Source organism: Aedes aegypti, chromosome 1, assembly GCF_002204515.2.
Source record: "Aedes aegypti strain LVP_AGWG chromosome 1, AaegL5.0 Primary Assembly, whole genome shotgun sequence".
Classification (NCBI taxonomy): domain Eukaryota; kingdom Metazoa; phylum Arthropoda; class Insecta; order Diptera; family Culicidae; genus Aedes; species Aedes aegypti.
Genome location: NC_035107.1, coordinates 273436792 through 273451144, shown reverse-complemented (window position 1 = coordinate 273451144; position 14353 = coordinate 273436792). Strand labels below are relative to the sequence as shown.

The 14353-nt window shown below is 35.4% G+C and overlaps 1 long non-coding RNA gene across 1 annotated transcript in view; it reads right to left on the bottom strand.

Moving 5' to 3' along the window:
- Positions 1-13013, bottom strand: part of LOC110674126 — a 48797-nt gene extending 35784 nt beyond the window's left edge. The window contains exon 1 of the long non-coding RNA XR_002498688.1: positions 12690-13013. This is a non-coding gene — a long non-coding RNA (uncharacterized LOC110674126). The remainder of the gene's footprint in view (positions 1-12689) is intronic.
- Positions 13014-14353: the final 1340 nt, after the last annotated feature.

Below are 14353 nucleotides of genomic sequence, written 5' to 3'. Positions count from 1 at the left end.
GGATTTTGATCTTTGAGCAGACACGCACCTCTTCTCCATATGAAGACCAAAAGTTTAAATAGGAGCTTATACCATATAGAACTTAACAAAATTTATTCTAACCAAAAATTTCTAATTTGGTGATGCTTGTTCTAGAGTAATTACACTTTTGTGTTTTTGACGAGCTCATTTAAAACTGTTTTACGTAATACAATAATAGAATCTTAGTTTAGTTTAAGTGCTAGTCTGTTCGTGATCTAACGCAGAGCTAAAAGGTGAAGGTGGCGCTGTTCTTGAATGGCTATCAGTGCATCCCAGTTGAAGTTGGTAGTGATAACCTTAGAAGAAAAATCATCACACTCATTTTACTGAATAGATTTTGACAATTCAAATCTCAGGAAACCGTAAATATTCATTAAAGTCTGCAGAACTTTCGCAACAACAACCCTACATTTAATCCGCAATCGGGTGTCAAATATGCAAAAAATGTACCTTGACAAAAAAGCTCTCAGTTGATAACTGCGAAAGTGTTCATAAGAACAGTAAGCTGAGAAAAAGGCTCTTTCTCAGTTGGGATGTAATTCCAAAGAGAAGAAGACGCAGAAGTATGAGGACGAAGAGAAGAAAAAAAAGTTGTTTCTTGTTAAATCTTAAAAAAAAAAAACAATGATCAGCTTGACCCACTTCCCTCATAAAGCAAAGCACATTTATGTATATTAATCGATTGGAGTCTGCAATCAACTTCATTTACGAAATTATATAAGATTGAATAATCTTAATGCTAATCACAGCTTCTAAAAATCAATACCGTACATTTAATTGATGAAATTATGTATTATCCTGACAAAACTGCCATTTTATTTCAAAATTTGTTAAATATTTCGTCTAAGAAAATGATTCCGTTTTTGTCACGATTCCGTTTTTGTCAACTGAAAATTGCCGATCGTGTTGATAAAAACGGAACAAACCTGTACCATTTAGATGCACAACTTGTCACAGTTTAAGGCCGCACGGGACGTCATTATAATCATCCAATCCATTTGAAGAAGCAGATCTCAAGTACCACTCCATATATGGATGTGAAAAGTTTATCACTATATTCTATATATGTGGTGCACAATCGATTAAATTTTCAGCTTCATCGGTTCACTAAAACTCGAGATTTGCTTCGGCAAAGTTTTGATGATAATTGTTAGAGTGAGACAAAAGATAGGGAAAATAACACGGTCTCCCGTGTCCCCTTAAGCCTTACTCAGTAAAATAAAACAAATCCTTTAAGGATATCTTCGGTAAGTAGGCCTTGACCGGGTTACAGGTCTTTTTTTTCTGCGCTTGTCATTTTTTTTCGTTTCAGGTGAATTTCTACCCCGAAGTATTGTCCTTTGAAGGTGATTGCTTTTGCGTGTTGGTTGCTGATTAGAATTGCGTAAACAGAGGAATAAGTGTGCTGCAAAACTTCAAATAGCAAGACTCCTGGTTATTGTTGGTGATACAAGCTGTTTGTCGTTTTTGAGTGCTGTTGCTGGTGTCACTGAAGTTTATTGGCGTTTGTTAAGTATTTGTTTTCATTTTTAGTTAGATTAGTGTTTCATTTTATTATTTTTTCGGTGTTTGCTTAGTTGAATTTCGTCCCCGTCATTTTTCCATTATGGAAACTGACGGGGATATAGTTTCTGTAGTAGATAAAGATTCTGACAAATCTTCATCTACGGTTAAACCCATTCGCATTAAAACCTATCCTTCTACATATCTTGGTCCTTTTGTTGTGTTTTTCCGTAAAAAAGAAAAACCTATTAACGTTCTTTTAATTTCGTCAGAAGTTTATAAATTATATAAATCTGTCAAAGAAATCAAAAAGATTTCTCTTGACAAATTGCGGGTCGTTTTTGGATCTCGTGAGGACGCTAATGCGTTATTAGAGTCCAAATTGTTTTATAATTCATATCGAGTCTATGCTCCATGCGACTCATGTGAAATAAATGGTGTAATTTATGACGAGTCATTAGATTGTGAGGATGTTTTAAATTATGGCTCTGGTGTATTCAAAAATAAAACGATTTCCCCTGTAAAAATTTTAGAATGTGCTCGGTTATCTAAATTACTTTTTTCCGATAAAGGTTCCTCATATACTCATTCGAATTGTATAAAATTAACATTTTCTGGATCTGTCCTTCCTGATTATGTGGACATTGATAATGTTAAATTTCGCGTTAGGCTCTTTTACCCAAAAATCATGCATTGTGATCGTTGCCTTCTTTTTGGCCATACATCACATTTTTGCTCCAATAAACCAAAATGTTTAAAATGTGGTGGGGTACATTCTCCATCTGAATGTTAAAAACAATCTGATAGTTGCATTTATTGTGGCAAAAAGCATGAATTTTTGAAAGAATGTTCGGTTTATATAGCACATCAGAAACAATTCAATCTAAAAATAAAAAATAAAAATAAATCATCTTATTCGGAAGTTATTAAAACTTCTGATGTGTTTTCAACTAAAAATATGTTTGAACCTTTATCTCAAAACAATGACCTTAATTTGAATGAGGAACCTAATAATTTTGTATATAAACCACCTATTAAAAGAAAAAGAATAAATAAATCAAATAACCATAACCATAATTTAAATCCACAACCTTCAACTTCTTATGATCAGAATTTTCCTCCAATCAAATGTTCAAGCTCAACTCAAAATATTCCTGGTTTTCAGAAAACTACTCCTGGTTTTTCTGGTAATCATAATGACTTTAACAAGAACAATAATAAATCTCATAATTATGAGCATGATGGTGATGAGGGTAGTATTTTGAATATTTTGGAAGATATTGTGATTTTTTTGGGATTGAATGATTTTTGGAAAAAAAAAATCATTGAAAATGTTTACCCTTTTTAGCAAAAATTCTTGAAAAATTGAATTCATTTGGACCCCTCTTTAGTTCCTTGTTTTGTTCCTAATGGCTTCATTCAAAAATAGTAACTTGAATATTTTACAATGGAATTGTCGTAGTGTCATTCCAAAAATTGATAGACTTAAAGCTTTAATAGCAAATTTTGAAATTGATATATTTTGTTTAAATGAAACATGGTTGATTGATACTAAATTTTTTCGAGTTCCTTCATTCAATATAATTTGTAAAGATCGTAACATAGCTTATGGGGGTGTTATGATCGGGATTCGTGAAAACATTGAATTTAAATTTTTGAATTTCATTGTTGATTCGCCAATTGAATATGTGGCTATTTTAGTCAAACATAAAGGTTTGGAATTTTCAATTGTATGTTTGTATATTCCTCCCCAAGCAAAATTTAGCTTACAAAACCTCAGAACAATATTGAATAATGTTCCTTCGCCATTTTATGTACTTGGTGACCTAAATGCTCATAATTTAGCTTGGGGTAGTGACATAACTGATGGTAGAGGTGAACTAGTTATGAATCTAATTGATGAATTAAATTTAAATATTCTGAATGATGGATCTTTCACTAGAGTTGCGGTCCCTCCTGCTAATCATTCTTGTATAGATTTGTCGCTTTGTTCAAATAATTTGTCCATAAAATCTTCTTGGTCCATCATTAATGATCCAAATGGTAGTGATCATTTGCCTATTAAAATATCAATTCATGATCCTTCGCGTGATCAGTTTCAGCATGAACCTTTTGTTCATGATTTCACTAAAAATGTTGATTGGAATAAATTTTCAGACTTAGTTTCTTCAGCTCTTATCAATTTTGATAATTCGCTTCCACTTCTTCAAAATTATAACAGTTTTTCAAAAATGTTAATTCAATGTTTACATAAATCTCAGAGCAAAAAAATATTTTTAGGTCCTTCTAAAAAAAGACCTCCTTGTTTTTGGTGGGATCATGATTGTACTTTAGCACTTAAAAATAAATCAAATGCATTCAAAAAATTTCAAAAATCTGGATCTAGGGATCACTATATTTTCTATTGTAAAACTGAAGCTCAGTTTACTCGAGTTATAAAATTTAAAAAAAGAAATTATTGGAAAACTTTTATTGAAAATCTTGATTCTGAAACATCATTAACTAAATTATGGGCAGTTGCTCGAAATTTAAGGAATTATAATATTCCTTCTACATCTATTTTGGAATATTCAGAAGATTGGATTGATCAATTTGCTTCTAAAATTTGTCCAGATTTTGTTCCTACCCCCATCACATTCAAAAAACATCAATGTTACAATTATTATCCTGATCTCTGCAATAAATTTTCAATTGAGGAGATGGAATTGGCATTAACTATTACTAACAACACTGCTCCTGGCATTGATAACATTAAATTTATTGTTTTAAAAAATTTACCGATTGATGGTAAATTACATTTACTTTTTTTATATAATTCATTTTTGTTTCAGAATATTTTTCCTATGGAATGGCGTTCTATTAAAGTAGTTAGTTTACTTAAACCTGATAAAAATCCTTCATTAGTAGAAAGTAGAAGACCTATTAGTTTATTATTGTACCTCCGTAAACTGATGGAAAGAATGATTTAAATCGTCTTGAATTGTGGGCTGAGAAACATAATATATTTTTATCATCTCAATACGGATTTAGAAAAGGTCGTGGAACTCGAGATTGTATTGCTTTACTTGCTTCACAAATTGAACTATCGTTCAATAAAAAACAGGATGTAGTTTCAACATTTCTGGATGTTTCTGGTGCATATGATTCTGTATTGATTGATTTATTGTTTAATAAAATGAACGATTGTAAAATTCCTATCATCATTTCCAATTTTATATGTAATTTATTTTCTTTCAAAATAATGCATTTTTTCCATAACGGATCTTCAAGAATGGTCCGTTATAGCAATTTCGGTTTACCTCAGGGTTCTTGTTTAAGCCCGTTTTTATATAACATATTCACCAGAGACATAATTTCCATTATTCCTAATGGATGCTATTTTGTTCAATTTGCGGATGATAATGTCATTTTTATCAATGGCAAGAATAGAGAAATCATTCGTCACTATATGCAAAATTCTTTAGATAATATTCACACTTGGGCACATAATAATGGTTTTACATTTTCAGCTCAAAAAACAAAATTTATATTATTTTCTCGCAAACATTCTACAGTTCATATTGATTTGTTTCTTGACAATCATCAAATTGAACAAGTTTTTGATTATAAATATCTTGGTATATGGTTTGATTCGAAATTGACGTGGAATAGACATATTCAATATGTCCAAAAAATGTGTTCTAAAAGAATTAATTTTCTTCGTATGATTACTGGTACATGGTGGGGTGCTCATCCAAATGATTTGATAACACTTTATAAAACAACTATTCGTTCAGAAATGGAATATGGTTGTTTTGCTTTTGGAAGTGCTGTACAAACACATTTTTCCAAACTTGAAAAAATTCAACTTCGTTGTTTGAGAATTAGTTTAAAATTAATGAATTCTACTCATACCAAATCTGTTGAAATACTTGCTGGTATTATTCCACTAAAAAATCGTATTTTTGAATTGAACTGTAAATTTTTAATACATTGTTTTTCAATTAATCATCCGCTGATTGATATATTAAAATCCTTATTTGAAATAAATTCTAGTAATAGAATGTTGAAATCGTTCATTTATTGCTCTTCAGAAAACATTATTCCAAATTCTTCACCTGGTTTTCATGAATATAGTATAGATCTTCTTCTTCTTTCTGGCGTTACGTCCCCACTGGGACAGAGCCTGCTTCTCAGCTTAGTGTTCTTATGAGCACTTCCACAGTTATTAACTGAGAGCTTACTTTGCCAATGACCATTTTTGCATGTGTATATCGTGTGGCAGGTACGAAGATACTCTATGCCCTGGGAAGTCGAGAAAATTTCCAACCCGAAAAGATCCTCGACCGGTGGGATTTGAACCCACGACCCTCAGCATGGTCTTGCTGAATAGCTGCGCGTTTACCGCTACGGCTATCTGGGCCCCCTATATAGTATAGATATTCATTCCTTTTGTCCTTACATTGATTTTTCTTTATACGAAGAATTAAAACAAATTCCTTATCACGTTCATTCAAATTATGCTAATATGTTATTTAAACGCAAATTGATTGGGGTGGATAATTATCAAATATTTTTTACAGATGGTTCTCTGATTGGAAATGTAGCAGGGTTTGGAGTGTATAATTTTCATTTGGCCCATTTTTATAAATTAGATTCTCCCTGTTCAATTTTCACAGCTGAATTGACTGCTATATATTTTGCATGCAGTTTAATTAAAAATTATGCACCTAACATATTCGTGGTGTGTTCAGATAGTTTTAGTTGTCTGCAAACTTTAAATTATAGTAAATTTCATTTTAAAACCCATCATATTCTCTTGTCAATAAAAGGGTTATTGCATAATTTATATTCTAAAGGATATATGATTAAATTTGTTTGGGTTCCAGCTCATTGTAATATTTATGGCAATGAACAAGCTGATTTATTAGCGAAATTGGGTGTTTCGCGTGGTATAATATTCAATCGTGATATACAACACTTTGAATATTTTTCTAATTTGAAAAAATATACTCTAAATAGTTGGCAAATTTCATGGAATACAAGTGACCAAGGGAGATATTGCTATTCCATTTGTCCAAAGGTAAAGATATATCCCTGGTTTAGATACTTTTCGGTTGGACGTAATTTTATATGTACCTTCTCTAGATTAATGTCCAACCATTACATTTGTAAATGTTATTTATACCGTATGAATATTATAGATTCAAATATTTGTGAATGTAATTAAACATATGAAGATATAGATCATATTGTATTTCGATGTTCTCGGTTTAATTTACCTAGAGAGCAATTCTTTGACAGAATCAGTAGTTTGGGTTATGATATTCCTGTATCTGTCCGAGACATTTTGGGAAATCATAACCTACCAATATTGAAATTGTTATATCAATATTTGTGTGGAATTTCTTGTTTCGTTTGATACTTGCTGCTTTGTTTTTCTTTTTTTATTTTCAGATATAACAAGTTTGGCCTCCATTTGTGTTGTCGATAGGCATCGTGGATACGCGTGGGAGGACCTATATGACGATTTTTCCGGATGATTCGGCTCTGTGATGGATCCATTCCGAATGAGCCTGTAGTTTTAATATGTATTTTATAACGTTCTATTAGAAAAGATAAAGAGGTTTTGTGCCCTTTTGAGAAAGATTTCGAAAGGAAATCACTCAAAGGGGCTTTTCCCTCTTTCAAAATTATTGAGTTAATAAACAATAACAATAACAATAACAATAACAGCAATAAATCCTTTAAGGATAGAATAAATACATAAAATAAGACCAACATTAATGAAATATTGAGCAACAAAAAAAGTACTCACGTTTTTCGTAGGAATTATGGAGTCAAATTAAGCGTTTTAAAAATCCGGATTCCAAACGAAGTGGTGATAAAAAACAGGTGCTCCGCGCAACAATTTCATTTCAAAAAGTGCTCCGGTAGACAAAAAGGCTGAAAACCACTGAGCTAACATATAACTTTTTTATAAACTATTTGCAGGATGGTGAGCAACGCAATCCTGCAAATTATTTTGAATAATTCTAAATAAATCTTGACCCATTCAATAATTGTTTCTAAGCAAAGCATACTTTTAACTTTGTACAAATATGTGGGCTTCGTAGTTATGCGGTAAGTGTTACCAAGCATTTAGCCGCACCGATTCAAAGAGTGTGGGTCCGATTCCCGCTTCAGTTTGGAAGACTTTTCGTCAGGAACGTACAGTCACCCCACAGTTATGGATCAACTAAGAGTCATATTTCAGAGTAAAGTATGATTAAAAAACATGGTGAAGCTGTACAAAACTATATTACCTACCAGGCACTGCACAATATATTTGTTTTTGAGAATACTTCTCAAAATACCCGGTTATTGACAAAAAAGTGTCGATTTAGATAAAAATTCCAAACGATGTCCACCCCACAGAAGTGGATCAGTGGGAGAGGAGGTTCCTTATTATGGATCAAATCGACTCATATTATGGATCAAGACACTGTAACAGCAACTTATCTGCGAGGTAAACGAATGGTGTGCTAGTGAAAGCATACATTTTGGCGTTTGTTTCGGAATCGTCTTATCTTTGATTCATAACTGTGGTACCGTAATTTCGGGTGAAATTGATCATTTTCACGGTTTTTCTAGTCTGTTTTCTATAATGTGAACAATGCCAAACAACTAAATGCAGGAAAACAAGTACGAAGGTGTGCCTCATCGACTCATATACCGAAATTTTCTAACAAATGTCATTTTAGTGTTAACAAATATCCCTAAAATAAAAAATCAGGGAATCTCATTTCGGGGTGAAATTGATCACTTGTCAATGTCATTATTGTTAGTTTTCAAAACAACTCTACATGATAAATGTGAGCTCCCTGAATTCGAATATGCTTGTAAAATTCTTAGCAATGCAATATTTCTATAAATAACGAATAGTTAAATTTCATGAATTACGCGGAAAACGCCTAAATGTATGCAATTTCCTAAGGAATTCAATAATATCTAACAGAAATTCAATTATTTCAACCATTTGAGCTAATTGGAACGAGTTTTGGTGATGAAATCTGGTTTAGGGATATATCTCAAGCATCCGCACAAACTTTCAGGTTTATACTATGTTCAAATCCTTGCTTAGAAATAGAAGTTTATAGGTGTTTGTCAATACTGCACCGTGCATGATTTTGAAATTTTACATTATTTTCATAGTAATTAACATTCTTTAACGCAAAAAAACTTCACAACACACAATTCGACAATAGTTACGACAAACAACGTTCATTTACTGCAGCTTACATTGATATTTGTGCTCCATTACGAATAAATAAAATCGTGTGATACGATGATCAATTTCACCCTTCTGATCAATTACACCCGATTTTACGGTATTGGTTTCAATACCCCACAATTATGTATCAACGCTTCTTGGAATTCGGTTAATATTTTATTTCCTACGGACGGAAAAATATGCTTGTGCATATTATAATTGATCGCGATGCCGTCCATATTTATGGTTCACATAGGTAAAATGTGTTCTACATAATTGTAACTCTATTGAATGAGATATTCCCGTTTTAATCCAACTCTGGTCCACATCTGTGTGCTATCCATAACTGAAGGGTGACTGTATTACAACTGTGCCACTTGGCGTTGCATGCTAGTCCGTTGTCTAGTGTGGTGCTTTTTTCAAAGGACAAACCGTCCACTGAAAGCGTTACCGCGTCTGTGTCTTTTTCAAAAATCTGGCCTCAAGTTCTGTTCAACAGCTCGAACGAATTTTGCTTAATAACAACTCTTTGACAAGTCACTTTTAGCACAACTACGACATTCTTGCGATTTAATTGTCCATACATTTAATTGGTAGAGCATAGTTTGAAAAACCAAAGCTTTTATAATCAATTAACAACATTGCGGAGCCTTTCCGAATCATTCCCAGTACGTGTTTAGTATGGACTTGTTTTTGCGTAAAACACTTCTGAGAAACTAATGTTATTCGAACAAAATCTGTCATTGAGACCATCAGGCGTATTCTTAAATCTCGATGGATTTTCCATACTGTTAATACGAATAAAATAGTAATTAGCACCATCCCAGACTGTTTCATAGCCTTCTTGTTGTCCATATCCCTAACATAGATATTTGGAGCAAATCTATGACTATCATTCAATAATAAAGACACATGAAACTGTCCTAACATTTTTGACCTTCTATATAGTACAAAGAAGCGGCAATCATTATATTACTGCAACATCCCTCAGCAGACATATAATGAAACTCTGTTTTTAATTTAATTATGAAATTATTAACGGTTCTTAACGTATTCGGAATCTCTGAGCAGAATCTCTTATTAAAAAAAAATCAAAACAGTATTTTTTAGTACAGTACTGACCCGATTTTATCAGCCGCTCTTCGCGGAGAAATTTTATTACCACCGTTTCATAATATAATTTTATCCAAATCTTCTACAATCCAGTTAAACATACTCTGAACACGCAGAACATAGAAAACAAGTAAGATTGATAAATTGTTAACAAAATCAGGTCATCCATTTATTTTCCCCTTTAATTGTTCACTTAAGATAGTTTTCAAAGGTCCAATACAACCTTTTTTTTTATTCCCATGTTTTGTAATACCACATGAAGCGAACTCCCGGTTTCTTGGTCGTACGGTCAAACATGAAAATCCGCATGATACAATTTCATCTCATATTGTTTTTTAGCATAACTCTCGGGAATTGTTGATAACGTTCAATGGATCATGTATAAAAACAGATTAGTTCACCCAGGGATGCGAAGTATTGTTTTTCAAAAATCTAAAAAGGTTTTGAAAATTTTATCTAAGTCTGGGTATTAGAGTGATGCAAATTTTGAAATTTTAGCTCCCCTATGCTAAAACGATTTTAATTCTAGTACATAGCATCCTCCCAAAGTTTGAAGTGATTCGGTAGAAATTTGACTGTGCACACGTCATTTGAAGTTTATATGGAGATTACTATGGAAAACGCCAATCTTTTGTGTTCAGCCCTCTATCTCTTCGTCATAATAATCTATGGAAAAGTGGACAAATTCTTCTAATGTGAAATCCTCTCAGCTACAACTTTGCCGAAGACCACTTTTTGATCAGACGTCAGAAAAAAATGTTATTCATCTTCATAAAAATGGTTTGCATGTAGCATGCTTCACCAACTGTTCGGCAGGCAACAGTGGTGCTCCTGGCGGGAAGAATACATCTAAATAATCCAGGCTACTATGTTCCACAGCAAAAAAGCAGTTGCTCTGAAAGTAATTGAATGATCATCTCAGCATGATATAGACTTTGTTATCAATAATAACAAATTATCTATACGTCCCATCAAAATGTGACCTTCGGCAAAGTTGTAGCTGAGAAGTTTTCACATGAGATGAGTGTGTTCACTTTTCTATATATTGTTATGACAAGTAGTAAGAGGACTGAACACAAAAGGTTTGCCTTTTCCATAGTAATTTACATGTAAACTTGAAATAGCGTGTGCACAACCAAATTTCATCAGAATCACTTCAAATTTTGGGAGGATCATTTTCATCATAATTGACATCGTTTAAGCATAGGGGAGCAAAAATTTCAAAATTTGCATCAGTCTACTGGGTATCCTATGTCATAAATGGAAAACCTTACAAAATCATTGCCAAAATTTACCTGAATCTTCCAGATTTTGGTAAAAAAGGGCCTCAAAAATCTGAAATAATCCAGGCAAATCTGGAAGGCCGACAACGCAGGGTTCACCCAAGTGACCATTCTCCTTGCTTTGAATTTCATGGACAATGGGCATCAATATATTACAGTTTCCAAAAAATGATAGCAAATGCACTGCTCTTTGTTATCCTAAGTTCCCACTTGAAAGCTACCTTTTCATCAGTCTGTTAGAAAATAGGCGACATCTACAGTATAAAGATATAGTCTGGAATGCATAAAAATTCTTCTGAAGATTTGGGACAATTGTAGTTAATTCATATTAAGAACGTTAAAACCAATAACAAGTAGACCGACCGGTACCATCCTCAAAGCCTGCACAAATGACGCTTATGAAGCCTTCGAGTCCAACAAACAAGCTCATGATCTTATCATTTCCCGCCTGGCGAAAAAGTTCCATCCGTATTGCACAGAAAACAAACGTTTCCCAGGAAGCCATAATCTCCGAGAAGTGAAGACAGACGTTGTTTTTTCGCAATAAAAACAAGAGTTTTGTGAAGCACGTGCAAGAGCTGTCTGCCATCCAAGAATCCATCAATTTTTAGACTTATGAAGAATTGACAGGTTTACCTACGCCCATGCATTGAGCCTACACCATCGAAAATCGCGTTGCGAAAACATTTTCCCACTCGTTCTCAACCTTGTTCTTGTAGATGCTCAACTCTCGAGGGATATTTTCCCTTATCCAGCGAAGCGCACAACAATATCAGCATCGTTAGGATTTGGATCATTTCTGTTTTCACACACTGCTTCACAACTCCCGATTCGAGATCGGTTCACGTTTTGTTCCGCTTTTTTTATGGTATCTACCGAGGAAGGTATGTGCGAGGAATCGGATGTCGTGAGCAGAATCCACAAAAAGTGCCGTGTCTTTGCCGATGTCGCGACACTTTTATAGCACACATACACTTATTCACTCACAACGGCGTACCGCAGTCACATCAAACATTTACGCGACCCACGGAATCCTCCATCCCGCTGAATCGGCACACAGAATCTTCAAACGTTTAATATCTTCCTCTCCAATTAAACTCCCCGTGGATGGCCGCCCCCGCATTTCAAGCGCGTCATCGTAGTAAGCGCTGTGTCACACAGTCGAGATAGGCCACACTTCATCAAAATGCAATTCCGTTCGTGCTTTTCCCACGGGTTGCTTCGTCTCCCCCGGTTGCTTTGCTCACTCCCGTAAACCCAAAACCTTGCTTTCACAGTCGAGCCTTATCCTCCAAATTATGCTTCACTGCGTGCGACGCCGTTCCGTTTCGCTTCCTACAATCCTTCGCCATAGCGGCACCTGTATGGCTGGCGTTCAACCCCCCTCAAATGATAATAAAGAATAAACGATTTACCAAACCCGCACTCAATCACGGTGAAACGCACTCACAGAAGCACCGGTAGCGGAAAATCCAATTTAAACCCTGACGAATCCCTCGCTCCTGCCCATGTGCATGACCCCCTCAATGGGAACCCACCTTCCTCTCACTCTAAGCTACTCCACCTTCACCAGAGAATGCGAAGAATACGTAACGTAGTCGTAAAACCGAATCACGCACCGAGTTAACCGAGTCACCGCAACCGCTGGATTAAGCCAAGAATGTGTGCTGAATATCCACGCTTCCGTCATTAGAGAATCCCGAGCAGCAGCAGCATACTCTCACACTGCATCCTGCGTCCCGTAACTGACTGCGGAGGTGACTTACTGACTGACTAAACGTGCCAAGAGCTAAGCGAGCGAGCGCTGCGAAACGACCATACGTGCACGACACGACCAGCCCCGAACCGTGACTGAATCGGCCGCGGAGACCCCGGGACAAAATCCACCTCGCCACGGCAATCGTCAACGGCGTAGCCGTCGTCGTCGTCGTCCTGTCGGTGATTTGTGTGTTTTTCTCTCTACGCCATCTGGTTACGCCGCCGCCGCTGCCGAAGCCTTGCGAGCCCAGTCAACAGCCACGCGATTAACTCACAACACGGAACATGGTGAGGTGGATCCGAAGAGGAAACGAAGCGAATCCTCGTCTGAGCAGTGAGCACTGTCGGCTTTGGGAGCGGGAGAGCTACCAATCAGTTTTCGAGCAGTTTTTCCAAACACACAGCGCGTTGTTTTGGGTGGGATAAGCTTTTGGGGTGGAAACCGAAGCGCCCCTAGCGGTCGGTTGTGGCAACCGGGTGATCATGCGCACGAAGGGTTCGAGCAGTTGCATCGCTTCGCTCTCGCTTTCGGCCGCTCCGCGACGATTGGATGCACTTCGGTAGCGGGAAAACGCGAGAGAGCCGAATATGCGATGCGATGCACCGCGTCGAAAACGAGGATTGCACACGTGTTTTTGTTTACAATCGGATCAATGAGCGCTGTTGATTCGGATCAGCATTTCAGCACCTACTGCCATATGGTGTTTGTGAGAGAGTGGAAGAGAGGCGTGCGTTTTTAACAGACGATGAAAATAAGTCGAAAGGATAATCGCGATTCATTTGGATTGAGACTTGATCGTCGGTATTTTATTTCGATGAGGAAAGTAAACGAAAAATTGATGCATAAGTAGGGCTTGGTGATGAAAACCAAAATCCGAACAAATATTTCACTTATTGAATTAATTATCAATTATTGTTATACGACACTTTTTTTATTTGTTTAATATATTATTTTAAACATAACATTTATTTCTTGCAAAAGAGTGATCTGCTTGTTTTTTTTTTTTTTTTTTGTAGCACTATCATCCCAATTTGGCAAAAATAAATACCAGCTATTATGGACCTATGCACGGGTTCACTATTTGACGTTTTTGCGGTGTCGTGTTATCTAGGTGACCATGGAAACTAGTGAATTCGGCACCGCTCGAACGTCAAATTAGTGAACTCGTGCATTGGTTCATATACATTTCGAGAGGGATTCGCGATAAGGGCCTATCTGACAAATCAATAACAATGAGAAAATAACCAATGAAATTCACATGTGCAATTTGTAATCCCAATAGGGTCCTAAAATGTTGAATGAAATCTTGTTTTTATTTAATAACACGAAAGAGCATGTTACTGTAACTACTTTAGCAAGTTTTCCCGCTCAAATAACGGCTATATCATATTTAAACTTTAATTTAAAAATTGGGTCCATAAATGAACCTTGACACTTAAGATC